Source organism: Fundulus heteroclitus, unplaced genomic scaffold (genome assembly GCF_011125445.2).
Source record: "Fundulus heteroclitus isolate FHET01 unplaced genomic scaffold, MU-UCD_Fhet_4.1 scaffold_455, whole genome shotgun sequence".
Lineage (NCBI taxonomy): Eukaryota > Metazoa > Chordata > Actinopteri > Cyprinodontiformes > Fundulidae > Fundulus > Fundulus heteroclitus.
This window is the reverse complement of record NW_023396874.1, coordinates 34,933-61,477: the sequence shown is the minus strand read 5'-3', so window position 1 is coordinate 61,477 and position 26,545 is coordinate 34,933. Positions and strand designations below refer to the sequence as shown.

Here is a 26,545-nt window from a genome sequence, read left to right as displayed (position 1 = left end):
GGAGCCGTAACGGGACTGCTGGTGCACACAATTAAAATTCATGTTAAGCGTGTTTCTCTACGTCAACACAAAACAACTTCAGAAAACAAAGAATTTAGCCTTTTGTCTTGTCGTGATTTCAATAAAAAAAAAAAAAAATCCCCCACAATCATGTCAGATGGCCTAATGCCCTCCTGTTACTGCTCCCCCTGTTATGCTCACAACTGCAGTCATTGTGCTCCGCTTCGCTCCCCTCCCCCCCTTCCTCTCCAGAGAACCTCCACCCACCCCCTCCACATCTTTCCTGCGCTCCTCCCCCCACCCCCACACAAACAAAACGTGCACCCTTGGATGATCCGAGGCGGCCGCACGTCGGCGAAAGTTAAAGGCGGCGCACACGCGGGCGCGCGGAGCCCAACGAGCTCTCGCCGAGTAAGAATGTTCCAACAATTTCAACAATCCCGAGCCACTGACCTTCCCTTCCATTCCTTCTTGTTCCTTCACTTTGCAGGGCGTCACGGATTTCCTGTTCTTTTTTTTCTGCTGCAAGTCCTCGTTGGTCCTCATGTCCTTCTCGTCCAGCAAGCGGGGAGCTTGGAATTCACCTTCCTTCCGGATGAGCTACACGGAGGCAGGAGAAAGTTAATTATTCCCCACTCTCCCGATTGTCTCTTTTAATGCTCTGAACAGAGGTTCTGAACCCGACTAAGCAAAAATAAACTGTAACTGGGAAACAGTGCACCCCCACCCCAGCCCCCCACCCTGTTTTATAACACTAACGTTTACCTTCTGTTTGTGAAACCTCTAAATTATACGACAAAACCACCTGCACTATGAATCATGCGGCAAAACGACATGTAGAAAGTATAAAAAGTTTAACGTCTTCATCATTAAAGCCTGGCTAATAAAGCCCCCACTTCACCATATTGCCGATGTAATTCCTAACCAGTGGTGGACAGCTCATTCCAGAGGGGAGGATCATGTGGCTCTGGGGAGCGCGGTCGGGTCCTTCCCTCTGTGGCGGTACATGGCCGAGCGGAGCCATCATCTTTTTAGGCGGAGCAGCCATGGTACTGGCCTGCATCAGGGCCATGCTGGAGAGGACAGCTTCGCACCCGAGCAGCCCCGCCTGCACAAGGGAAAAAAAAAAAAAAAAAAAGAACAGGAAAGAAAGAAAGAAAAAAAGAACAGGGAACAACAGTTTACAAACCGCATCAAGTCACCCAAAATGAGCTGCAATTTGAAACTGAGCTGCGTCTAAGACAGTAGCGCTAGAGTAGCGGCGTCTGCCGAGCTACTTGTCAACGACAACATCCTGAGTGACACATGGCTGCAAGTAAAGAAAATATGATCTGTAACCACTTTGGTGTTGTCAAAAACAAACCCATTTCATATGGTCGCGGACTGAGCTGCTGGGCAGATGTGACATTGCTGTGGTATATGTGAGCGCAGGGACAGGGGTGGGGACAAGGTCATCCACAGATCCGTCAGTCAGGATGGTCGGGCTGGTGGGAAGCCACACCCACCTCACTCATCTAGTACTAAAAACTGAGGAAGAGGAGGATGTGGATGAAACAAGACAGACACACAGTTACGACTGCTCCTTTGACCGCCGATACGGACACACAACACAAAGCAGGTTAACGCATACAGATGGTTCTTTGTCTCTAGACAAAGGATTAAAGGTAATGAATATATATTTTAAACAAAAACTGAACTCCCTGCAGCAAACACTGAATTTAATCCCACCTAGCATCCAAGAAGTAGTTCACTTATTTACTTTTCAACAGGTTTAGCCTGCGAATTTAAAGCTAAAAAATTAAACACATATATATCAGTGATGTCTGAGAAGAAGGCAGTCCTAATAATAGAACCAATAAACTTGATTTTAAAAAAAGAAAGACAAAAAAAAAAGTAGTTAAGTTTTAAATCACAGCGTGAGCAGCCTATGGTTGCTGTAGGTAAAGTAATGTAGTTGGCATCTCATAGGCCTAGGCTATCTCACAGGTTGAAACTTTTCTTTCATTCCTGTTAGCAGGGCACAGTGGTAAAAATCTTGGTCAAATTTACAATTTTTTTTCTTTCCAATTAAGCCACCAGTTTGTTAGATAAATTCCTCCAACTATCCGTTTACCAAAACTCATGAGATTTAGGAATTTAGGAAATTGTACTACAATGTTTCATATGAAAAAAATATATTGCGAGTTGAGCATCATTTTGTTTGAAGGCAGAATTATCTTTTTTTTTTTTTTTAATGGTAAAAATATTACATGCTTACAGTGAGGAATGTGTTAGACCCAAAGAGTTTGGGTTTAAAGTATCAGATTTTAAATTTTATTTTAACCTACATACATGACATTGGTTTTATGTGAAAGTTCATTTAATGCTATTTCAAGAGAAATTGTTTGCAACTGTTTTTTTTTTTTTTTTGCACACCGCATGTGTTAAAAGGCTCCACTATAATCCCGATGAGGAAGATTTTTGTTCTTAAACTGCAAAACTATTTTCTACATGAAAGGTCAAATTATACTGTACGGTAGTTCAAAGATATTCATATAAACTTCTAAAAGGTTTATCATTCATGAAATATGATTATTTTATTTATTTTTTGGTGGTGGTTTCATGCACATGTAAAAAGATTTTTTTTTTTTCTGTGATTTTGGATGTTTTCAGCAGTTTAGATAAATGGGGGACATAAATTCCTCAGACTTCAAAATGAGCTAGCAGTCAATGAATCATTTAGGCAATGACTCCCTCAGGTGAAATAACTTAATTAGCAAACAAACCTTTGAAAATGTTACACGCTTATTAATAACATATAACCTTTGGTTAAGCATAAAAAAGGGGGCCCAAGTATTCTAGCTTTGGAAATGTGGTATTGACTTCTCTATATAATTTAAAGAAAGTACAATATTTATCTCTAATTAAAAAGCCTGTAAATTACTACTCCTTTTTTGTGGTAGTTCTGATTTTACTTTACTGGATCGCCATTTCAACACAAATAAAGACAAAAACAATTGATCAAAAAGGCCCCGTTAACCACTAAAATGCTGCGCAGACATTGGATTTGTAAACAGAAACCCGACGAAGACCCGAGGCTTTGTTAAACCCGTTTGGCGACGGAACCAGCTCACGTTAATTATCATAAAACTCATTATTAAGCTCTCTGGTAGACTGACTAATGTTAGCGAGCTAACGTTGGTACCGGCAGACAAATAACGGACCGCTACGGCTAATGCTAACCTAATAAGTCTTGTCTAGAAAGGGGGGGGGAAGTTGTATTTTTATATTTCGTTTGTTGCTGTTTCGCTCGATAAAGCCTAAAGCAAGATTCTAAGTGGATGTTGGTTTAAATCCTATGCCAGGTTGCGCCACGGGCAGCGGTGGCCTTCGTGCTGCCTCGGAACCAAAGCGTAGCAGTTTGGAGCTAGCTAGCTTGCTCGGTAGCGCCCTCGCCCACTCTGCACCGTTAACGGCTAAAAATGCGAACAACCTTAACGTTGCTTTGACGCGGCTGTTTAACCGGATTATCTACCTCACAGGCTGGATCGCTTGATGCTTCCCCACCCCGCTACATTACGGTGAAGAAAAAAAAAAAGAAAAAAACAACAACAACACACAAACAGACTCAACTGGTTCCAGACGAGTCTGGGCTTTAAAGACATTCGTGATGGCCGTCGTTACGAGTGCCTCCCCCCTCCCGACCACTAAGCTAACATTTGTTAGCATCCCCAGCGCTGGCTAACACCTACGTTGTAACAATGTCTGACCCCCTTTTTACTGCCTTCTCCCAGGGCACGTTCAACACAGCGAGCAAAAAACACACACCCAAAATGCACGATTAACATTACACGAGCCTTTTAAACGATAGATTGTTTTCCACGTACCAGCTTTGCTCGGCGACGTATTTTTTTTTTTTGCTGTACCGTCTAGTTTACAAACACAGGAAACGCCACAGGATGTAGCCCACTCCCCCACACAGCAGCAGCAGCAGCAAACCCCCCCTCTGCCGAGGAGAAGGGGCTCATCTTCTTTCAGCTCCCCGAGAAGCCAGAGCGGCGATCAAACTGAAACAGCAGAAGAAGACTGTTAGTCCATTATTATTCCCGATCTGGAGACGCCCACTGCACGACCACGTTAACGCCGAGAAATGCCGTCGGGGGGTCTCTCTCTGCTGGCCTCTCTCAGATTCAGACCACGTCTGAGGGGACGCAGATGAAAAGAGGGAGTTAGAGAGCAGGGACTGGTGGACTAACACTGGAGACTTAAAGCAGCCTTTTAATGCAGCCCTTTGCATGTATATACAGTGGTGGTTCTAGACCAAATTTAGCAGGGGGCCAGGGTGGGGCCAGTGTTTTTTCACAGGGGCACAGAACAAAAGATTGGGGGGGTCAACATTTTATAGTTTAATATATTAAGTAAGCCAAAGAGCCAATTGTGGCTCTGTAACTACAGGTTGCAGACCCCTGATCTTTTCTCAATACAGCGGGACCTTAACGTGAAACAGCTTAATTTTTTATTTTAATTTTTTATATTTATTTTTTAATTATTTTTTTATTTTATTATTGGATAAAAACATAAACAAAAAAATACAACTGATCCAAATGACCAGTCAGTCACAGTATCTTTGTCAGCATTTATCTTCCTAAGAAATTTAATATCATGTTTTTAGTACAGGGGCCATAACGGGGGGCAGGAACAGTTCTACAGGGGCACAGGCCCCTGTTGGCCCCTGTCTAGAACCGCCCCTGTGTTCTAGACACAGGGGTGGTTCTATCTATCTACAGATACATATCTATCTATCTATCTATCTATCTATCTATCTATCTATCTATCTATCTATCTATCTATCTATCTGTATATGTAAATATATATATATATATATATATATATATATATATATATATATACATATATATATATATATATATATATATATATATATATATATATATACATATATACATATATATATATATATATATATTATATCTATATATATATATATATATTATATATATATATATATATATATAGCATGAAAAATCTGTTTATTTTATATAAATTTAAGGTGATCTCTGACTCTCCTAGTTCAAAAGTCAGTACTGGTAGCCCTTGGTATGACACAACACCAGTAAAGTAGCTCTCAGTTTAAAAAAAGTTGGCCATTAAGTCATATTTACTGTACAAAAAAAGAGGAAAACATAACTTAACATTATTTAAGTGGCCGAGAGGAGGGTGTATATATTCTACTTGAACGTATATATTCTATGTTCTTCTTTATTCTATTTTTTCTCATCAACTGTATATATCTAGATGCACTATATATACTTCATGCACCTTTTCCTCCTTCATGCACCTTCTGTTGCTTATAAGAGCAGATGTCACAAGTAAATCTCTCCATTGTAAGATCAATAAAGTTCCATCTAATCTAATCCAATAAATGGCTCTCGGTTTAAACTGCAGTGAGCAGGCATGCACACAACATGTACAAGAGGGGGACAAAAAATTAAATTAAATAAAAACAAATTACAGGTCTGTTTAGAAAATTTATTTTTCATCTTCAGTCCAAACTTCAACTATTTTATATTCCAAGTCAATAGGCCTACCTGTGAATTCCTGTCCAAACTTATGCTGGTTTATGATAAAGTCTCAAACTTTTTTTTTTCCAACTCTCTTCTCTGCCTCTGGATAACTAATTGATTTTTTTAACTTGCTGAATTTCTACTGCCCTTTCTACTTCACACTCCCCCTATGTCACTCTGTGTTTACCAGCACAGTTCCAGCACTTTTCCTGCACATCATCTTCACATTTGAATTTATGATCAGCACCAACATTTGGGACACCTCTGGCTTCTTTTTCAGGCGGCAGCTATGTGCCAACGTCTTTGACATCTTCAATTCTAGAAATACAGCACAATCATTCTTCTTATTCGGATCTCAGACAACATCAGTGGTGCATACCGCTACCTACTTAAATAAATGTGAAGCTATAGCCTTCACCTACTGTATTCTGTGCAGCGGCGGGCCGTGCATTTCAAACCACTGAAGTGAAATACACAGGAGAGAGGGCTGGTGGCGCACGCCCATTGTTGTGACAGCAATGCTGTCACTCCTTTTATCCCAGTCATACGTATGTACAAAACATACAGATGTTCCATAATCTGCCATGTATTTAATGAATATGTGTGACATATGATTTTCTCTAATTTGCCAGAAATGCACAGTGAAAGGAGCGGGTTAGACAGAAAGCACCATGCCTCACTAACAGCGGCACGTCTCTCAGCTGTGCATAAGGCGGGGGTGTTTTTTAAGAACGCACATTTAAATTTGGTCCGACAAAATGGAAGAGTATTTCACAAACATACGTGTTTTTAAACAAGATTTTTTCTGTCATAACAGGGTGTGTAACTTGATCGGTACACCATAAAGCAGTAGGGCCGAGCTCAATTTGCAGTGGCACTTCCGGTGGCACCTTCACAGGCCTGCGGCTGCCACGGAGGTGCCACGGCTGTTGCCACATTCCTTTTGCTGGTTTTGGGCAAACAATTTGTTATAGATGCCTGCTAGTCTATAACTACTTTCAAATAATCATGTTTTATTGATATTATTTCCAATAAAAGTTGTGGCACTTTCGCCAGCCAGCTGCCACAAGGTGTCACAACGCTGGCAGGCCACCAGCCGCTGCTGCACTTCCATTGCTGTTTCTGGGCAAACGGTTTGTCATTGGGGTTATTTAATGCCTGGTCTATATTTACTTTCAATAAATGACGTGCTAAATTGATATCATTTAATAAACTATTTTAAAGCAATTTAACAAACAAATTATAAGGTGACTGTATGAGTGGTTTGACTTGTGTTAAGAAGAACAGATGTAGTGATATAAGAAAAAATCACGTGGAAACACGGTGGAACATTTGGGAAGTCTGTGGCCATTGGGTGCCAGAAGATGCCAGGGAAGATGCCTGAAAGGATGACAGAGGATCACTGCACGAACAGTCGGTGTATTATAGGGTATGAGTGGTTACTGTGAGTTGTTACAAATAAAATCAGAAAATAATCACTTAAAAAAGCGCTGGCACTCAGTGGAATTACCTGGCCACAAAGGTGCCACAGGATGCCAGAGAGACAAGGCTGCTGCTGATGCAGGCAGATGTTTTGGGACGTCAATTGTCTGGAAATGGGTTGCATTCTCAATGTATTGTTCAAAGTTCTAGCCTGCTAGTTGTTAATTGCAGATGATGATGATGCAATTATTGCTTGTTCTTTAATAAACAATTTAAACTTATTCCAAGTCACAATTTTTTTAGGGAGGAAATTCTGACAGACACTTTTGTGACCTCTATTGCCCAGTAGGTCAGCTCAGTTTCATTATGCAAATTGTCTCGGCGCAGTGATCCAGTGGTCATTAAGCCATATATTGTTACCTTTGGCAGTATAGGGATGTGCCAACTCCTGCTACAAAATGAAATCAGCCTGTGTATAATGCTTGTCCAAGGAAGGGATCATGAAGTAACCTAAAACTTCCTGGTGGATGGATGTGCCTACCTTGGTCTTCATAAGACCTTATACCTTATGCACCTCTCCTCCTTTTGGTACCTTCTTTTGTTTATTAAGCCGATGTGTGACAAGTAAATTTCTCCAATGTGAGATCAATAAAGCCCTATCTTATCTTATCTTATCTTATCTTATCTTATCTTATCTTATCTTATCTTATCTTATCTTATCTTATCTTATCTTATCTTATCTTATCTTATCTTATCTTATCTTATCTTATCTTATCTAATGCAAATTGAACTGAAAACATTACACCCCTATCTCTTTGGGACTTTGATTTCCAAATGAAATGCAAATTGTACATTTCTTTAAAGAGAGAGGAGGGGTGGTTTGTGTACGTACTTGTACTTGTAGCTGAGTGAGAACATTTTTTGCTAATTTTACTTGTAAAAGGTGAGGACTTTGATGTACAGTGAGGACCCTTTTTTGGTCCTCACTTTCTTTAGGGGCTAGGGGTTTGGTTTAGGGCTATGGTTAGGTTTAGGTTAGGTTTGTAGTGGTTTAGGGTCAGGGTTAGGCCATAGAAAAGGTTGAAAGCAGCAGAGTCACCAACCCTACTTGTTTTAGCTTGCTCATCTCTGCTCCTACCTACTCAGTTTATCTTTGTGCAGTTTGTGTTTCGACCAACGTAGAAATGCCAGGAAGAGGGAAGCGCCTCCCCAACCCCCTCAACCTAGGCCTGTTTGCAACATTGATACTTTAAAGAAATCGGCAAGAAATGGCAAACGATAAAAAAAAAAAATCATTATAAATAAAAACACAAACAAAAGGAAAAAAAAAACATGATGTTTTTATAATAGCATATGCAAGATTGTCTTGGATATTGTTTGAGGATAAAGTAATCCCCTGGAATAAATATCTGGATCACACACCAGCTTAAACTAATAATAAAATACGGCACAGTTTCTCTGCTTCTGTGTCCGCCTGCAGTCAGACAGTTGTCTCAACGGTTCTCAGTGTGTGTGAGAGAATGAAACAGACAGGAGCAGAGAGGACAGACAAGCTCCAGTTTCTCTCACGCAGTTAAAATTGACAGCTTTATGAGATTGTTCTTGCCTCAGCCATGGCGGGAGTGAAGAGTGCAAAAGATTGCCGGGTGTCGCCCGCAGCCCGACTTTCAGGTTTCCCCCAAGTACGAGTTGCTTTCAGTGGGTACCAGTGTTGGGCAAGCTACTTGTCCAGTCTAGTAAGCTAAGCTATCAGTTACTCAACAATAAATTAAGCTTCACTACACAAAAGCTACCACCTATAGAAATATAGCAAGCTAAGTTACACAAATGTGTTAAAAGTAGCTTAACTACATCAGAAGCTACTTAACGTTGTACCAACCGAAAATGAGTCTGATACACTGGTTAAAACATTTATTAAAGATCAGCCAAGGACCTAACACAGTGTAGACATTGCTTTATGAGCAGCATAATAAAATACAAACTGAAGTAATTACGGCTAGAAATAAAACAAAAAGGTTATTTGCCTAGTACAGTACCCAGTACTCTATGAAACAAACTACTGTTATTAGTACCAAATTAAAGGTACTGTGTAGTTTTCTCACTCTGCTTGTTCACTAAATGTTGAACACATAAAAGACAACCTCCTGATAATATAATATGCAAAAAACGGCACCAAACATTATTAACGCCACCGCACGTACAGTATTTTACGCGAGCGCGCGTTTTTCACGTCACCGCGCGTTCTGGCTGGAAACGCGCGGTGACGTAAAAAACGCGCGCTCGCGTAAAATACGGGTTAGAACTGCACGTTATTGTACGGACGATAATTTGCCTAATCGGCTTGCCATATGTTCCACTGCCGTATGCATGCGCATGTTTTGATAGATACAGACAGGAGAGGCAAAGTAGAAGCTCGTGCATGAACATGTCCAACCAACAACTCAGATTGATTGTTCACTCTGAATGTTGTTTCAAAATAGCAAACCTGGTTTCATTTCTTAGTTATGTCCTGGATTTTGTAGCGTTTGTGGACGCTACGTTGCTACTTGATCAAAAAAATAACGTCACTACAGGTTACTTGATTCATAAAGCAGCGACGCTACGGTCAAGCTACTGGAAAATGTAGTTTAACTAATAGCTTCGCTACATGTAGCGGCGCTACTGCCCATCACTGGTGGGTACCTCTGCACAAGTACCCCTATGCTTCCCCCCAGCTGTACCCAGGCTGAAAGGCAGACAGCCCCTGCTTTCTACCGAATGTGGTGGATGGTTTGACACTTCAGAGACCAAACTTAACAGCTTTCAGTGTTGTAAAACCAGAGAAAACCACGATACATCCACAAATTTCACTGCAAAAACGGATCTAAAAATAAGTAAAATGTTTTTAAAGTTAGTGTATTTCTCTTTGATTTGAGCAGGTAAATAAGATTATCTGCCAATGGAATGAGTATTTTGACCCCTAAAATAAGATAATTAGATATCCTGCACTTGAAATAAGATGTTGGAGATGAGTTGTTCCTATTTTAAGTGCAAAAATCTTATTCCATTGGCAGATCATCTTATTTACCTGCCCAACTCAAGGACAAATACACTCATTTTAAAAACATTTTATTTAATATTAGTTCCGTTTTTGCAGTGTTGATATGGAACCTTTGCGTATAGGAAGCTGAAGTTTCCTTTTTCTTCTTTTTTTCCCCTTCGGGCGTGGTTCATAGTTTTGTAAATAATGAAATTATATTTCGGTTTATCCACGCTCCATTCATAGTGGTCCTTAATATCGATGTCGTCGCTCTTCAGTTTTTCTGGACTTCCTGCGAGAAAACCCTCCTCGTTTCTCCTCGCCTCTCGGCCAGTTACCGAAACTCGACGTGTTCACTCAAAACGCCTCTTATGTCAGCTCGGTTTGACCCTGCTGTTGAGCTGGGCCAGAGAAACCCGGCTGACCCTGAGAGAAGCTGCTCCTGAAACATTCAAAGCGGGCGGAGCCGAGTTGTGCACAGCCAAACCGAGCAGGTCAATGGAAGTCAAGACACGGTCCTCACTTTGTATTTCAAACCAGGACTTTTGTGTGTGTGTGTTGGAGGGTGGAGGGGGGTGGGGGTTATTACATGTGGAGAGATCATGAATTACTTATCCACATTTACACTCCCAGTATAAACAACATTCTGAGATTAGTTTTATTTGCTTTCTTATTAGCTGAGGATGTATATGCAAGCTAAACAGAATGGCCAGTTAATAGAGAGAAATGATGGGATATGGCTTGTACTTTTATAACGCTTTATCAAGTCCAATGACCCCAAAGCGCTTTACACTACATTCACAGTGGTGAGCTATGTTAGTAGCCACAGCGGCCCTGGGACAGCTTGACAGAAGCGAGGCTGCCATACATCGGTGCCACCGTGTCCTCTGACCACCTGCAGCAGGAAATTCGGGTGAAGTGTCTTGCCCACACAACATTATTGGCTTTTATTGCAGGCTTTCATTATTATGTGAGCTCTTGTTAAAAAGTCTTGTGTTTTCGTGAAATACAACACAATTACAGATCAACAATGGGTCCTCTTTTTTTTTGGTTCTTTCTTCTCAGCTCAGACTTGAAGGGGCACAAAGAAAACATGGACTCTACTCCTACCCACTCCTTCACAGAGGATTCCTCTGCTGAGATTTCACATTCAAATTACAGCACAAACCCTTCATAGACGACGTGAAACAAGTAATAGCGCAGCGTCAGACAATTATTGTAGATCAGATGTCTCTAAATGCAGCAATGTAATAGAAAGTTTGATTATAAAAATGCCTAATTTTTTTAACGTAAGTCTTAAATAGCCACTGAACGGAATATTGTAAGCAAAGACTGGGTAAAACAAAGTGCTAAAGTTTTTTGTGTTTTACTTTTTAAGTTAGTTTTTTTTTTTTTTTTTTTTTGGCATTTCAGAGACTCCAGCAAGAAATCTTAAGCATAAAAAAATATTTACAATTCATCTAGCAATAAGGGGAAATATTTTCAGTTCTAATAATCAGTTCAAAAACATAAAATAGATGCGTCCCAGTTTGCATTAAAGGTTCTTAGATGTGTGATTTAAACATAGAGACCCAGTTTAAAGAGTGATAACCACTGGAACACACCCAGGACTGAAGAAGTTGAACCGAGTGGAAACTTTCCTTCTGTCAAGGTAGTCTCCTCCTATTTAGAAGGCAAATAGCATGCAAACATCCAATTAACTTGATCCTTTTCTCCCGACTGTGAGATGTTGATCTCTTTTGGGTGAGCCTTTGCTGTATTTGATTAGAAGGTGAGCTCATAAATTTGTTTAAAGTTTTCAGAGGTTTTCAGTTTCATCAGAGTTGGCCGCTTAAACAGTATTAGATTTAGGATGGCCACTCCCAGTTAAGTGCATTACCCACCTGCAACCACAGAAATTTTAGCCCCTCTTTTAATTAATCCAAGAAATATGATTGTAGTATTTCTTATATTATGAGATTCGACATTCAAATATTTCATTTTGCATTATTTGATGAATGAATAGGATTTGGGATTGAATGTTTTGGAATTAGACAGTTGTAAATAAATGTATTTTTTCAGATACAAAATTATAATATTAGACAAGACAAATAAATACAAACCTATATATTATGACCTGCACAATCAAGTGCAAAGTGGTCAGCAGACACCCATTTAACAACCTCAACAGGAAGTGTATTTGCTAAAGAAGCTGACTGTGCAAAGATTGCTGTATCCAAGCATATTAATGGAAAGTCAAGTGGAGGGAAGAACTATTGTAAAAAACTAAGCACAAGCAACAGGGATAACGGCAGCATTAATGGGGCTGTGAGTTTGAGGAGATATACAAGGTATATACTGCAGCTGGAGCCAATGCTTCAAGAATTAATACATGCACACACAAGGCATTTTTATCAAGACCAAAGCTTGTGCAGCTATCTAAAAGGACATCTTCCTTCTGCTGACAAGCTTTATAAAGATGGTGATTTGATTTCCCAGTAGGACCTGGGGCCTTCCCACACAACTACCAGTATAGCTGCTTTAATACTCACTGTGCTTGATTGGCCAGCAAACTGCCCTGACCTAAACACCCCAGAGGAAGACAAGAATCACCAGACAGAACAATGCAGACAAGCTGAAGGCCGGGCTTCCTAAAGAGCTCATCAGATGCACAGACTTCTTGCCTCCATGCAAGGATGATGAATCGATGCAGTTAATTCATGCAACAAGACCCCACATCCATTATTGGATGTATGAAGTACATTGAAATTCTTTAAGTAGGCCCACATTTCTGTACTAAACACCCCTTTCTTGTTGGCCTTATGTAATCTAATTTTCTGAGAAAGGGAATTTGAGGCCTATATTAGCTGTTATCTATAAGCAGCATCCACATTAACAGAAATGCAGGCTTGAAAGATATCACTGTGTAATAGATCTATATAATTTGAGTTTCTCTCTTTGAATTTAATTACAAAATAATTAAAACTTTTGATCTTTGAAGTTTTCCATGCAATGTGCGAGGATTTAAGTGCTATTGGGATCCCCCCCCTATCGTTTTGGGGTCCTTATGAGTGTTAGTTTAGGCTGACCTTGCGTGCATTGCTCTTCAGTCCCCCCCCCCCCCCCCCCCCATGTCACGGAGACGGTTGCTGCACCACATTTATCTCTTTGTCATCAGACCGTCTCTGGACTCCCAACTGTGAGAAGTGACCAAGGCCACCTGTTCTCAGGTAGTCCGCGCCTCCACGCGGAAGAAGAAAAAAAAAAATCTGCCAGGTAAGCGTAACGCTTCGCCTAAAGTCATTGGCGCACCAAGTCACGTGACGTGGCTCCTCCACTCACCTTAGCGCTGACTCCTCCTCCCTGCGGGCGGTGTCGCGCGGCGGCGGCGGCAGCAGCAGCCAGTGTCAGGTGTCCGGCAGGTTTCTCAGGAGCTCTGACTGAACGGAAGTTCCCACAGGTAGGAACAATTTCATGTTAGGACGGGGAAAAGGTACACTTAAAAAAAAAAAGCTATGGCTGCTTAAACCCAAAGTAGAAAGGTATTAGAAGATTTAGTTTGTATTTGCTAAGATTGATACAGGAAAAGTTTATGCGCTCGGTCGTGCTCCGAGCAGTGCAGCTGCCGAGCCCGTGTTTCTGTTTACTCACCACTTTCCTCAAAGTTAAAATGCTGTATTCTCCGTCCGCGTCTTTTAAAGGTTACAGCCACTTTAACCCTTTCCTCCCATAGCTGCACCTGTAATTAAAGTTTTTCAGGTGACATGTTGGCCTCAGAGCTGGGCCGCCTGTCTGTGAGTTGTGCCTCTTTGTTGAATACTTCAGCAATGACTCTTTAGCCCAGACTCTCTGATGCTCACCTGAACGCCTGACTCGGGCTGTTGTATTAATTCATAATAGATCAATTATGCATTAAGCAAGGAGGACTCCTCCTTTCTTATGACTGAGCAGGTGTCCAAATGGGCTGTGGTTGCATGTTGTCATAGCAAAGGCATTTAAGGGTGTTGATGTCAGTAATTGAGAACAAGGGCATTGAGAACGAATATTCTGTTGTTTAATTATAAAACCCGGGAGAGTTTACTGGATTATGTGAGATAGGCTGTAATCTTTTCAAGCCTTTGCTTGTGTCTCTCGTCTTCCATGATGAAACAGGGCCACCACTGTTGACGCTTTGTTTAAATTTCGCAACCAATGATGCCACTGATTCAGTCAATACTCCTATTGTGATATTGTAGTTAAAAAAAATAAAAAATGATCCTGGCTGTGGATGTAATGGAAATGAAAGTAAGGACACCTCCCGTGATCTGGAGCTGATAATGTGACACCTTCTGAAAGAGTTTTATTGCTTATTGCCACAAAAAGCATCGTCAAAGTGGCATGATTTTTATTATCTCAGACGGGCAGAGTTAAACGCAGCAGTCTTTTAATGGAACACCAAAGGTCCAAACAACTCAAAAATCACCCAACACGTAGCGTACACAGGGAGCATGGTTGGAACTGGAGGAAAGCCATATGAACGTAGCAGAGGACGGGAGGATCTGACAAAGGAGGGACTACCCTGAAATGGCTTAATAATAATAATAATAATAATAATAATAATAATAATAATAATAATAATAATAGACATATGAGAATATAACAGAACTAATATTAGGACATTAACTGATGCTGAAAAGACTTAAGAAAGGAAAACAGACTCAGAGTCCATACGATTGTGATAATTTTACATTCTAACTGTATGATCATCTGGAGTGACACAGGTTTTTGGTAAAACCCACATATAACAAGATTTAACCGCTTTTATTCTCCTGCTGCTAAAATATTCCAACACACTGTTCTCACAAATACAAGACTTCTATCTATAACCTGTGCTTGTTGTTATTCGTGTGTATAGACCTATAAATAGATAGCATATTTTGAGTGTAAGGTTGAGTGACATTAGCATCAATAATAATTTGATTACCTGTGGTAGTAAGATGTTGGTGACTTTGTACAAAAGCAAAAATAAATAGAGCGTTGGAAGTAAGCTAGTGAGCTGGACACCGGTCCAAGCTCTGTTTTAGCTCATAATCTTTTTTTTTTAAAGGAGACATGTGCTTTTAAGTTTTTCCTTTTCACATTTAAATCATTCAGTTGTGGCCCATATAAAGTGGAACTGCAATGCTTTCTCCTGAATTTCTCGTTAATTTAGCTCAACAGGCCTTCAGAGCAGCCTGAGCAGTTTGTTTTGTTGCTGTCTCTTTAAATGTACACAAGGCTCTTTGCACCCCCACCCACCTCCAAGTCACAGAGCGTTCTACTCCACTCCGTTCAGCCATTTTAGTTGCATGCTGGGGGATGGTATAATGAAATTGTGTGAGTTAATACACCAACAAGCGAACATTTTCACTTATGCACTTGTAGTCTCTGCATCGTTTAGCTTGGAGTACAAAATTGCAAGGAAAAAAAAATGTAATGATTGATTTGAAAAATTGCCAAGTTCATAACCTTGATTTGCAGCGCCGCAACAAATATTGTGACGGAATTGCTCAAAAAACATTGTAGAGAAAAGAGAAAATTAACAGATTGAAAAATATGACCCCAACAGAAGATAAATATATCTATGCTGCTCCTGGAGAGACTACATTCAAATTGTCTGAATTCTTAGAGACTTCTAATACTCAACAAAATGTATTTAACGGCTAAAAAAAAGGGATTTTGCATGATTTGTTCTCTTTAATTAATTTAAAACAGCTCAAAGGTGCTGTTATGGAGGAGGCTATATCCATCCACCAGATCAGCTGGAGTCATTTCCAAACAGCCATGACACCTAAAAGACCACAGAATATACCAACTTTGATGCTGTCGCAGAAACAAAAACCTGTTGAAAAATCAGAAGTTTTACTTCAGACTTGGTGCAGACTGACCAGTTGCAGCTTATACTGCAGCTGCCTTCAACCGGCGTATCTTTGCCATTACACACGAGGTGATTCGTCGGAAAACTAAACAACGGTCACTTATGAAAGTATAGATATTCAGTATATACTAATATAGAGCTCTATTCTATGAAAATCAGTTGTAGTTGTTTTTAAATGGATGAAATCAGGTAAAATGGGGGTGTCTGTTTGCCTTCCACATTTGTAACTGTTTAGTTACTTTCTACAAAGTTAGGGTGATTTAGCATCTGTCTATCACATGTAACGACACAGAACCTCACTTCCAAAAATACATAATATCCCTTTGGGCAAAAGACGAATAATAATAATAATAATAATAATATTTATTATTATTATTATTATTATTATTATTATTATTATTATTATTATTATTATTATTATTATTAATAGTAATAATTATAATTCCACCAACTGTAATGCTGCTTAACAGATATGCTGCCTTAATACAGCTTCACCATTGGGTGATATATTTGAAAAATGGAATATATATATATATATATATATATATATATATATATATATATATATATATATATATATATATATATATATATATATATATATATATATATATATAGCGGCAAGAAAAAAGTTGTTATGCTAAAAGGGTTAGAGTGGAGCTACCTACCATGAAAGAATGGACTGCTGTTGCACGCGAGATTTATATAACTCAAACTATCACATGTTTATTCAAAGTGCAAGAGACACGTTTTTACAGTTTGGTTGAAATTATTTGAGTATGTAAAACCTGTAAGATTTGGTTTTATGTGAACCAAAGCTTTGAATCACTCCACCCCCCTAGAGTTTTAATTTACTAAGGTATTTGTATAATTAGTGTTTTTGTTTTCTGTTTCAGAGCATTTTGTTCTTACCTAAAGTATGCCTATATAGTTTTCTAGCTGTCTGTCTTGTTTTTTTTCTTTCTTTCTCCGCTGTGCGTTTGCTTTTGAGGCGTTCATTACTTGCCAAAAGCAACAAGAAGATAATTGCAGCAAAACAACTCTTTACCTTGTGAGAGCAGCTCGGTGGCGTTCCTTTTAGTTTCTAGTTCCTGGCTGTTTGTATTTTTGCATCTGGAAATATCTCCAAAAGTCTCATTTGTCTTACTTGCCTGCGTGGAGAAAATGTGTCCGTTTTGTTTCAGCCAGCTGACTGGTAGTGTGCAGCAACATGTGGGCTGGGGCAGCATTTTGTCTCTCTCTGCTCTATACACCTCTGGAGAAAGCCCAGTTAAAATAACATTGAACTGCAGGAACCGCATGAAAGAGAACTTTTCGGATATACGTTTTTTAGCCAGCCCATCCCTGCATTAAATATTACAAAAACTGCTTAAGCAGAAACATTTTCTTGCAGCTTCGAGTCAAACCCTTGAGCCTGTTTTTCTTCACGTGGCTTAAAAACACGGCCCTGCCTTGTTCTTAACCGCTTTCTATTAATGTGTAGGTGACTGAGGATCTGTCTTAATAATTGACTGGTAATATCTGGAAGGACAGGTCTGATGCACATTGCTGCTTGTGCGGAGATATTCTTTACCTGTTCTCATTCATTGCTATGCAGTCCTTCAGCTATTTAGGATTAGGTAAAGTAGACCTGATTACATCTGCAGGGTGTGTCCCTTCCTTTGCATGTAGGAAACGAGTCCGGGACTCAAGGAACACCTGAAGCAAAAAGACAAACAGTTGAACGACAAGAAAGTTCCCGATCCGGTGTGCCGGCTCAGCAGAAGTATCAATAACAGACAGGGTGACGACCAAATGAACCGCCCTGCCTTTGGATCCAAAGCTTGCGTCAGTAATAAGTAGCCCCAAGGAATGTAAACATAATATTCTAAAGCTAGTTTGGTGAATATTTGTTGCATTGTGTTCTGCCTTTTGTGTCTGTATTGTTAAATATTTGCCAAACTTGGTATAGAAATCGAAACGTTGCCTGTGGCGTAGATTGAAGTCAACACAAGGAAGTATATTTCTTATAATTAATAACCTGTGGATAAATGCTGTGTTTATCCGAACCGATGTTAACATTCGGGTTAAAGTAACAGGAGCACTGTCATCTGACTGGTTTTTAAGTGAGGGTTATGTTGAAGTTCAGTCCAAAGTCCTGGAACCAGTCACCAGCGCTGCCTTGCGTTACGGCGATGATGTAATCCTCTAGGTGCGCCAGGGTGAATATGCCCTCAGCAGAAGTGATCATCAGAGTAAACATCTGTTGTCAGCAGTGATTTACAGGGCTCCTGCTAACATTTTATGACCCTTGAACCTTTTCACTCTGTCATGTGAAAACCACAAACGGTGATGTATTTCATATAAACACACAAAAAGCTAAATAAATAAAACCTTAAAGAAAGGAGTACTAACACCCTGTGTGCATTTTAGCCCCAGATTACTCTGATGCACCTAAATAAAGCTACGTGTTGTGGAATCTGTTGACCAGTTTTGCATGTCTAGAGACAAACTTTTATTTCCAAAGCAGCTCAAGCTCGGTTAGCTCGGATCACAACAAGACCGTAGGGTGGATGTTAGTCTTGACTTTGACTGGGACCTTCTAAGACATGAACATGCATCGACCTAAACCATTCCCCCCGCAGCTCTGGCTGCAGATTTATGGTTGTCGTCTTGGTGGCAGATGAAGATCTGCACCAGTCTTTTGTAGCCTCGTACAGGCTTTTCTATAGGATTGTAATGTTTTTAGCTCCAACTCTCGTACAAGCCTTCACCGCTGGTCAGTAAGAAAGTAAATAAATCTTAATTATAGAGCACCTTTCACAGATCAAAAACCCCAAAGTGCTTTGCATTAAAAACAAGCGTAAAAAAACAGAAGAGATATAAGCATAAATGGAACGAAAAAAACAGCTGTATGTAACCTCATGGAGCATAAAACTAGTTTAAAGTCAATCTGAATATATGAGTATTTGTTGAATCTTTTAAGAAGCAGCTAGAGTCAAGACAATGAGGCAAAGCTTCGCTGGCGCTCTACAGGATCTATCCCCTCTGGTCTGTAAACAGCCTTTGACTAGGAGATCTCAGGCTGTGAGAAGGGCTGTACGGCTCTAGAAGGTTGTAAATAAAAGCTGTAGCTGGACCATGCAGGGCTCTAAAGATGAAGGCTGAAATTTAAAAATGAACTGTAAAGTGTACAGGAAGCCGATGTAAAGGGAGATTAAAACGGAAGTCACGTGATGTCTCTTTTGTGTGTTGGTTAAAAGCCTCTCAGCAGCATTCTGAACTGATTGCAGACTGTCCTCTTATTCAAACACATGAAAAGGCTGTTACAATAACCAAGATGAGATGAAACAAAAGCATGAATTATAATGAAAAAACATCCTGGAAGCATGACACAGCCACCACGATTCACAGTGGAGATAGTGGGTACACTGAAATTGAATTATACCTCTGAAGGTAGCTGGCTGCCCTGGATTTAACTTATTTTTTCATTTTATTTTTAAGAGTAAATACAAATGCATGCCACACTGTTTAGATTTTTCTATTTCTAAAGTTTTGAAAACGGTGTTTCCTTTTGCTTCCTGTTGATAGCTGTGCACCTTTTTGTGTTGGTTTATCACATAAAACCCCCCTCAAATACGTTACAGGTTGTTTGTGATGTGACAAAATGTGAAATAGATCCAGGGGTGTGAAAACATTTGCGAGCGGCGCTAAAGTAAAGGTTTGTAAAATATTCTCTTTACTTCCTGAAGAAGGGAATTATAGTCTTTGGGTCTGCAGAAATTACTCCGAGGTTCATCACTTGACAAATTAACCAGGTCTCAAAACAACGGCTTTGTCAAAGTGTGGTTAAATTCTCAAAAGAAAGTGTAGTTTTGGGTTTACGCTCATCCTCTGTGAAGCGATGCCATCACTAAGCCGGCTGCTTGTTGAGCGACTGCCGCTGCTCCCTGTTGCTCCCAGCACGTGTTTTCCCTTTTGGCAGACATGCGGGAGCTGCAAGTTCAAACACGCCACGTCGCCTGTGTGCATGCACAACTGAATGAGCACAAATGTGGCCATTCAGTCGTGGGCCGTTTGTGATGGAAAGTCTGTGCTATAAACTTGCAAATTAATAATCGCAAACAGAAAACAGGTCCTACAAACACACAAAGCTGGACTCAGACCGTTGACGTTCCCGACAGTGGGATGCTAGAACAGGTTTTAGACTTGCTCAGCCGTTTCAATAAAGGGTGTAATCTTTATACCACAGACTCTCTGTGATGAAAGATGGACTAACTGCTAACAGCTGCAGGAGAAAACGGAACATCCTGATGCCATATGACTTATTTTTAGTGTTTTTTTTGCCTACATGCCAAGTGTTACTATTTAATAAATCTTAATCCAGTGAATTAGTTCACATTTTATCTTTAATTTTTTGGCATATATATTTAATATATGTTTTTAATGTATAATTCTTCAAAGTTTGATTCAGTAATTAAATTATTTTTCTATAGGCAGCTGTTTGTGCACAAACAAGTTTCTGACAAAGGAAGTAAAGCAAATAATTCTGTGTAGGGCTGTGCGATATGGCTTAAAAAAGAAATCTCCAATTTTATTATCCCATATCCGGTTAATGTATGTTTATTCCTTCTTTTTGTTTCACAGAAATAAATTATTTAAAAAACTTGCTTTTATTTCAAGCATTTCGACTGAGAGTTGACCTGAATTCAATGTGCAACTAAATACAGCCTGTCAGACAAGATGGCGGCCCTGCTGTTATAAACCATGAAAACATAACACAATGTTTGCTGCTAGTGGTTTTACACAATGAGCTAAGAACAGACTTCACTTCACTAATTTAACTTCAATCAAACTTAAAAAAGTAAATGGTAAAAAAAAAAGTTTCCTCCTTTACAGTATTTTTACAATATATTTTCATGAACATGTTCAGCATTGCCTGCTGTTCTCTTCATAGAAGCCCAATGAGTCCATTGGCAAAATAAAATCCAGATTTTCCAATAATTAAATATTAAGAAATTGTCAATTCGAATTAAGCGATTAAATCGGTTTTCGCTGAGCCCTAATTCGCTGACTTCAAAAAAAGAAGAAAACCCCCGGACATTTTTTATATTTTTTCTTGTTCCAACAACAAGATTGAATGTATTTTGTTGGGACTTTATGTTATATATTATCTAGTCCCTATTAGTATGAAATTCCAGTATTCAAGTCAGTATTCATCTAATTAGTAAGCACACATGTGTTCCTCATCTAATAAAAATATAAACACAGTTTTTCTGTAAAGTTATAATGTGGCAAAATGTGAAAAAGGGGCGTATGAATACTTTTACAAGCACTGTGTAACATTTAAAATTGCATTGCACTCTGAGTTGTTCATGCATCACATGTTAGATTGCTTTCTTTTGTCTTTTGTCATATAACATTAGGCACTAAAATATGTGTTTTATCATAATCCAGTTCTATCCCAGACTATCTGTTTGGCCTCACAATGTGTTGAATACTATTCCATTGTAACAGCTCTATCGTATCGTATTGTTTTCTGATATTCTAGATGTGGATTATTATACTAAATTCACCATCTTTAATTGTTTTTCTCTTTTTCCCAAAGCTGGTTTGTAGCATTATAATCATGTGGGAGTTAATGCAAGTGTGCAGCCAGCTGCTAACTGAAGTGATTAAATTTCTCTGCCACATTTTCTCACAGTCAGCAGCACGGCTTCATTCCAACTGGAAGAAATATACTTTCAGGGATAAATTATTGGCAAAATGTGATCAGTTACATATTGAATGTGTCTGTGCTTTTTATTTTTTTCCGCTTTAGGTTGACAGAGATGGAGAACGGCTCGTTTAATCGGCAGTCCTGGGCGACGCAGTCCTTGCGTGTTACCGCCAAGGAGCTGTCCATCGCAGGACGTGGGAAAAGCACTGCGATTGCAGAACGATTCTCCAAGTGGGTACAGCAAGTGTTGCTAGTAATTCCTACTTTTAACAACTGCCTTTAATACAGATTGAGGTTAGAATAATGCCACAACTGAAATAAATAAAAAATGGCTTTGCAATTATTAGATCTAAATGCAACCTTTCTTACCAGTGTAAGGGTAAGACATAAAAAAAATTCTTATTATGTCTGATTTATTTGTGATTAAACAAACTTTTTTTTTTACTTTCTTCACTTTTTTTAGCCTCGTCAAAAAAAAACAACAAACAAACAGTGAAAGACCCTTTAAGAACCGAGGAGACACCTCAGATTTTATTTATCAACATCTTTACTATAAATGCAGCAAAAATGGACTGAACCAGTTGATGGAGGTTTGATCCTCAATGGTTTAAGCGCCCATTGTACCAGGCAGAGCTGTCATTTTGGCACAATGTAGCCAAATGTGCCAAATGTGTTTTTCACCTCACAAAAGGGAATCTGGTCAAATAAAAGTGCTGATTTCCATTGTAGGACTGCTTCTGCATATGGCAGAGCCTTTCATGACATTACGCTGTTTATGATCAACTTTGTCCAGAGCCGTTCATAAAGCAAACTGTGCATAAAGCATGGAGGTTATAACAGTGACCACATTTATAACCTTCATTATGCACGGAAATTGCATCACCTGACAACGTCGGGAAAAGACGTGCATAGGTTGTTGGAAAGGGATGCCCTTTAATGGCATCTTCTGTGTTTAAAGTGCTGTGATATATTCTGAATAAAATTCAGTGACTTGTTTTAGAAACATTAAAATGAAAAAAAAAATTAAACATCTTCCTTTGAGGGATTTAGAGGAAGGAAATATGACAGAATTTAAACTACTTTTAAAGAGGGTGAAAAATGGGCGTCTCCCACTCGGCCCGGTACCCAGAATGGTTGGGCTTAAGTTTACTAAAGGAAATCTTAGAACACGATAAAATAATAAATTATATCCTCTTGCTTATGAATTGCTTAAAAATTAGTTTTATTTTTCAGTACATCTGAAAGTGTGATGAGACTTGTAGCTCTGAATAATAATGTGAGCAAATCCCTTGAACTGTCAGAATCAACTGTTTTCAGACAGTTTTTTTTTTTTCAGAATTAGTCCAAATCTGACCATTACAACACATGTGTGTGGACACAAAGATCTACAAACATGGATCTTTGACAAACAGGCTGCAATCATATTAAAGTGTACAAAAATGGAATAAGAGTCCCAAGTGCTTTAAAAGAAGGCGGCTGGACTTCCCCACTTGATTCTTGTAGACAAGGTTTCTTCAGCTTTGGATAGGGCTGAAATATCAGGCTTTTATGTCACAATCATAATAATCACACTAGGGCTGGTTGAGGTCATGAGTTACTGGCCCTATTTTTTCCTTCATTCCTTGGTCATAGTGACCTCAACAGCCCAATATACATGTTTATTTGAACTTAATTGCATATCATTTCTAAAACCTTTGTGCTACACGTGTTTCTCTTCGCTGAGGTTCTGATCCCGATCGGGCCACTTGCATCTTAAACAATGTGACAGATTAGACCCACATAATCACTTGTCCTTACAGTAGAATACAAGTGGAATATAGAAAACTGCTTGTCAAAGTGTCTGGGGAACATCCCCCTGCTGGTTAGGTACATAATGGCCAAAGATACATGGTTATAAAATGGGGAAGGAGTCAGAAAACTGTGTGGACAAGCAGGAAGGTAGTATGAACAATGTTTGCTGGATGCTAACATATGTTTATGTGAGAAGTGCTCAGAGAAACAATGACACATAATACAAGTGTAAGATGGTTATCCTGGTGGCCGGAGTGCTGGTTTCAGACCAACATGGTTTTCTGCATCTGGACTGGCTCCACCAATAAAATGAGAATTATTCCAGCTAATGTGGAAGGACCAAGAGGCTCAAACACACATATAATGAATCCTTAGTGATTAATGTAGTGATTTTATTTTTATACTTTCAATTCCCAGTTACTGTTAACAGATTAAAAGGGTATATTCCTAGAATCCCCTTGCATAACACTAAAATAAACACATGAACAAATTTTCTTTCTAGTTTGTTATTTTAAAAGCCTCACAAAGTTTTTAAACAAAGAAACATAAAATGTCTGAATGCTCTGTGTTGTTCTGAGTCAGCAGAGGTCAGTGTTGTTTCCTTCCCCCCCCCACAGGTACCAGAAAGCTGCCGAGGAGTCCAGTGCAGAGAAGAAAAAAGCAGTGAGTATTTCCCTTTAAACACATAGATGGAAGATGGCTCATGCTGACCAGTGACATTAATATCAATGTATGTGGTGCTAAGGAAAAAAATCACATTGCTTTGCAAAAATAACTTACAAAGCACTGTTGCTTCTTTTATTTGTTGATTTTATGCAATAGACTCCCACAAAGTCGGGCATAGTTATGAATGGAAGGAAAATAATGGCTTTTAACAATTTTTACACCAAAAATCAGAAAATGATCAGTTGTCTCCACTGTTGCCGTCTTCCCAGACCCAAAATAGTTCTGTTTATTATTGTTAAAGAGTCAAATTAAATGATTCAAATAACTGGATGGCCATCTTTTAAAACAACCTTTTTATCTTTGGATCTACAATGCTTTCATTTCCTACAAAAAATATGAGTCATTTATTTATTTTAAATTATCATATTGTGTAGAGCAGGTAAAAAATTAACATAATTATTTTGGTACAAAAAAATTGTTAATTTTTTTGGCCCTCGAGTTCCTTTGACTTGACAATTTTGGCCCATGTGCCAAAAAGTTTGGACACCTCTGCTCTACTTCCTGTTTGTTACAGCCATGCAGTAGATGGAAACAGGCCTTAGCTGCAATTTTTTTGCAACATTTTAAAAGTTCGCTCAAAATTCACATGACAATTGGATGAAAGCATGGCTACAGTCTGCTGAAAAGAAACACAACACAGCATGATGCTACCATCACCCCTGAGGGGATGATGTGTTCAAGGTGATGTTACAGTGCGCTATACTAGATATGATGCTGCAGAATTTGGACCTATTTGGTTGCACTGGAATTAAATTACGGTCATTAGCGTAAATAGAGCAGAGTATAAATGCATGTCATATATTTCAGAATTTTACTTGTAAAAAAAAAAAATCCTTTTACTTTACAATTATGCGTTACTCGTTGGTCTATGTCAGGGTTGGCCAAGTTCAGTCCTCGAGAGCCATCATCCTGCAACGTTTAAGTCCCTTCTCCAGCCAACCTGTATGAAATGAAGGCTCTGCAGCCCTGAATGACTGCTGATGAGGGACTTCAGGTGTGTTGGTGAAGGGATGCATCTAAAAGTTGTGAGATAGTTGCTCTCCAGGACGGGACTCGGGCACGCCTGCGAAAATCCAGTTAAAAAATAAAATAAAGTTTGCGGTTGTAGAACAGGTGGAAAACGTATTAGGGGTGCGAATAGTCTTGCGAGGCACTGCAATGAGCCGTTCCTTCATTTAACAGAAGAAAGACAGAGATGAAGGAGTTTAATCTAAAGATTAGACAGACAAGCATATCAATGTTTAAATTAGCATTTTTCCCACCCTTGTCATCAAAGCCGACAAAGGGTTATATAAATTGTGTGTCTGCTCCTTGTCTCCCTTGATTTTCTTCTCTCCACTCATGGTGGTAAACTATTTAAAGCTTGACGAGATTAAGGAATCTACACACAAACACACGTTGCTGATCGTGCCAACGCACGCGCTGTCTGGTCCTGTCCTGGCTGACCTCTCATTGGCTACTTGTTGCGACAGGCAAGCAATCAACCCATAATCCCCGCCCATGTCATCCCCCCCCCCAGTGCCAGTCTCCCCCCCCCACCCCCCCCTTCCTTATAAAACTTAGCGAGGTACGGAGCGCAGGTTTAGCCGCTTCATCCCAGCGTGAGCAATAAACAAACCTTGACTCAGATCAAATGAGAAACGGCCCAGAGGACGTCATGAGGAGACACAGGTACTGTTGCTGCGGTGGTGGCTAATTGTTGGGGCTGTTTCCCCGCTGTGTGTCAGACAGCTGTTTGGGGAGATTGTAGCTATCTTCTTTCTTTCTTTAATGCCCGGGGTGGTAACGGCACGGCTACAGTCTGGCCTCCCACTCCTACTGAAACCTGATATAACGAAGGTGGCCGCTCAGATGTTAACTGTAATGATAGGAGCTGGATTTTCACCAAGCACTGCAAGCTGTGATCTAAACCAATTTTATACTAATTCACACTTAGTCAGATTCAGTTTAATTACTGTTTGTCGTAGGAGAGGTGAGTCTTTGCCTTCCTGTAAGAGTTGCTTAAAGTAGTATGTAGCTAAATAATTTATGAATTACAACTTGTGGTGTGATGTGTCTGAGCTTAGTTTGAATGAGCACCGAGAAAGAACCATCTGGTTGGTGTGTGTGTGTGTGTGTGTCTGGGAGATGGGGATGGGGGGATTTTTACAAAAATTTGGGGGGATTTTATTCTGTTGTGACTTGCGTAATTGGCAAATCATTCAAGCTGAATATTGTGTAATAATTCATTCCCTTATCTTTTTTTTGGCTGTAGCGACTCCCTGGTTTTCTGAATGTAAGGAAGGAAAGCTTGAAGGTCAATTTTCAGACTCAGAGCTACTTTGGGGCCACACCTTAAATTAACTACATGATGAACAGTTAAGCCCCATATTTTTATACCATGGCAGATTCAGATTTGATTTTTTTTTCATTCACCCCAAAAGTTTTTTTCTAACAGGACCTGAGATGGG

The 26,545-nt window shown here is 39.5% G+C and overlaps 1 protein-coding gene and 2 long non-coding RNA genes across 3 annotated transcripts in view; 1 reads left to right on the top strand and 2 right to left on the bottom strand.

Annotated features, from left to right (window-relative positions):
• Positions 1-26,545, bottom strand: part of znf740a (zinc finger protein 740a) — a gene marked incomplete in the record, with an annotated part of 62,198 nt that overhangs the window by 23,348 nt on the left and 12,305 nt on the right.
• On the bottom strand, positions 1,461-4,186 carry LOC118560585. The gene is made up of 2 exons (XR_004929457.1): positions 3,867-4,186; positions 1,461-1,527 (listed from the first exon to the last, which is right to left on the bottom strand). It is a non-coding gene; the product is annotated as an uncharacterized LOC118560585 (long non-coding RNA).
• On the top strand, positions 13,359-24,032 carry LOC118560586. The gene is made up of 3 exons (XR_004929458.1): positions 13,359-13,444; positions 21,681-21,809; positions 23,987-24,032. It is a non-coding gene; the product is annotated as an uncharacterized LOC118560586 (long non-coding RNA).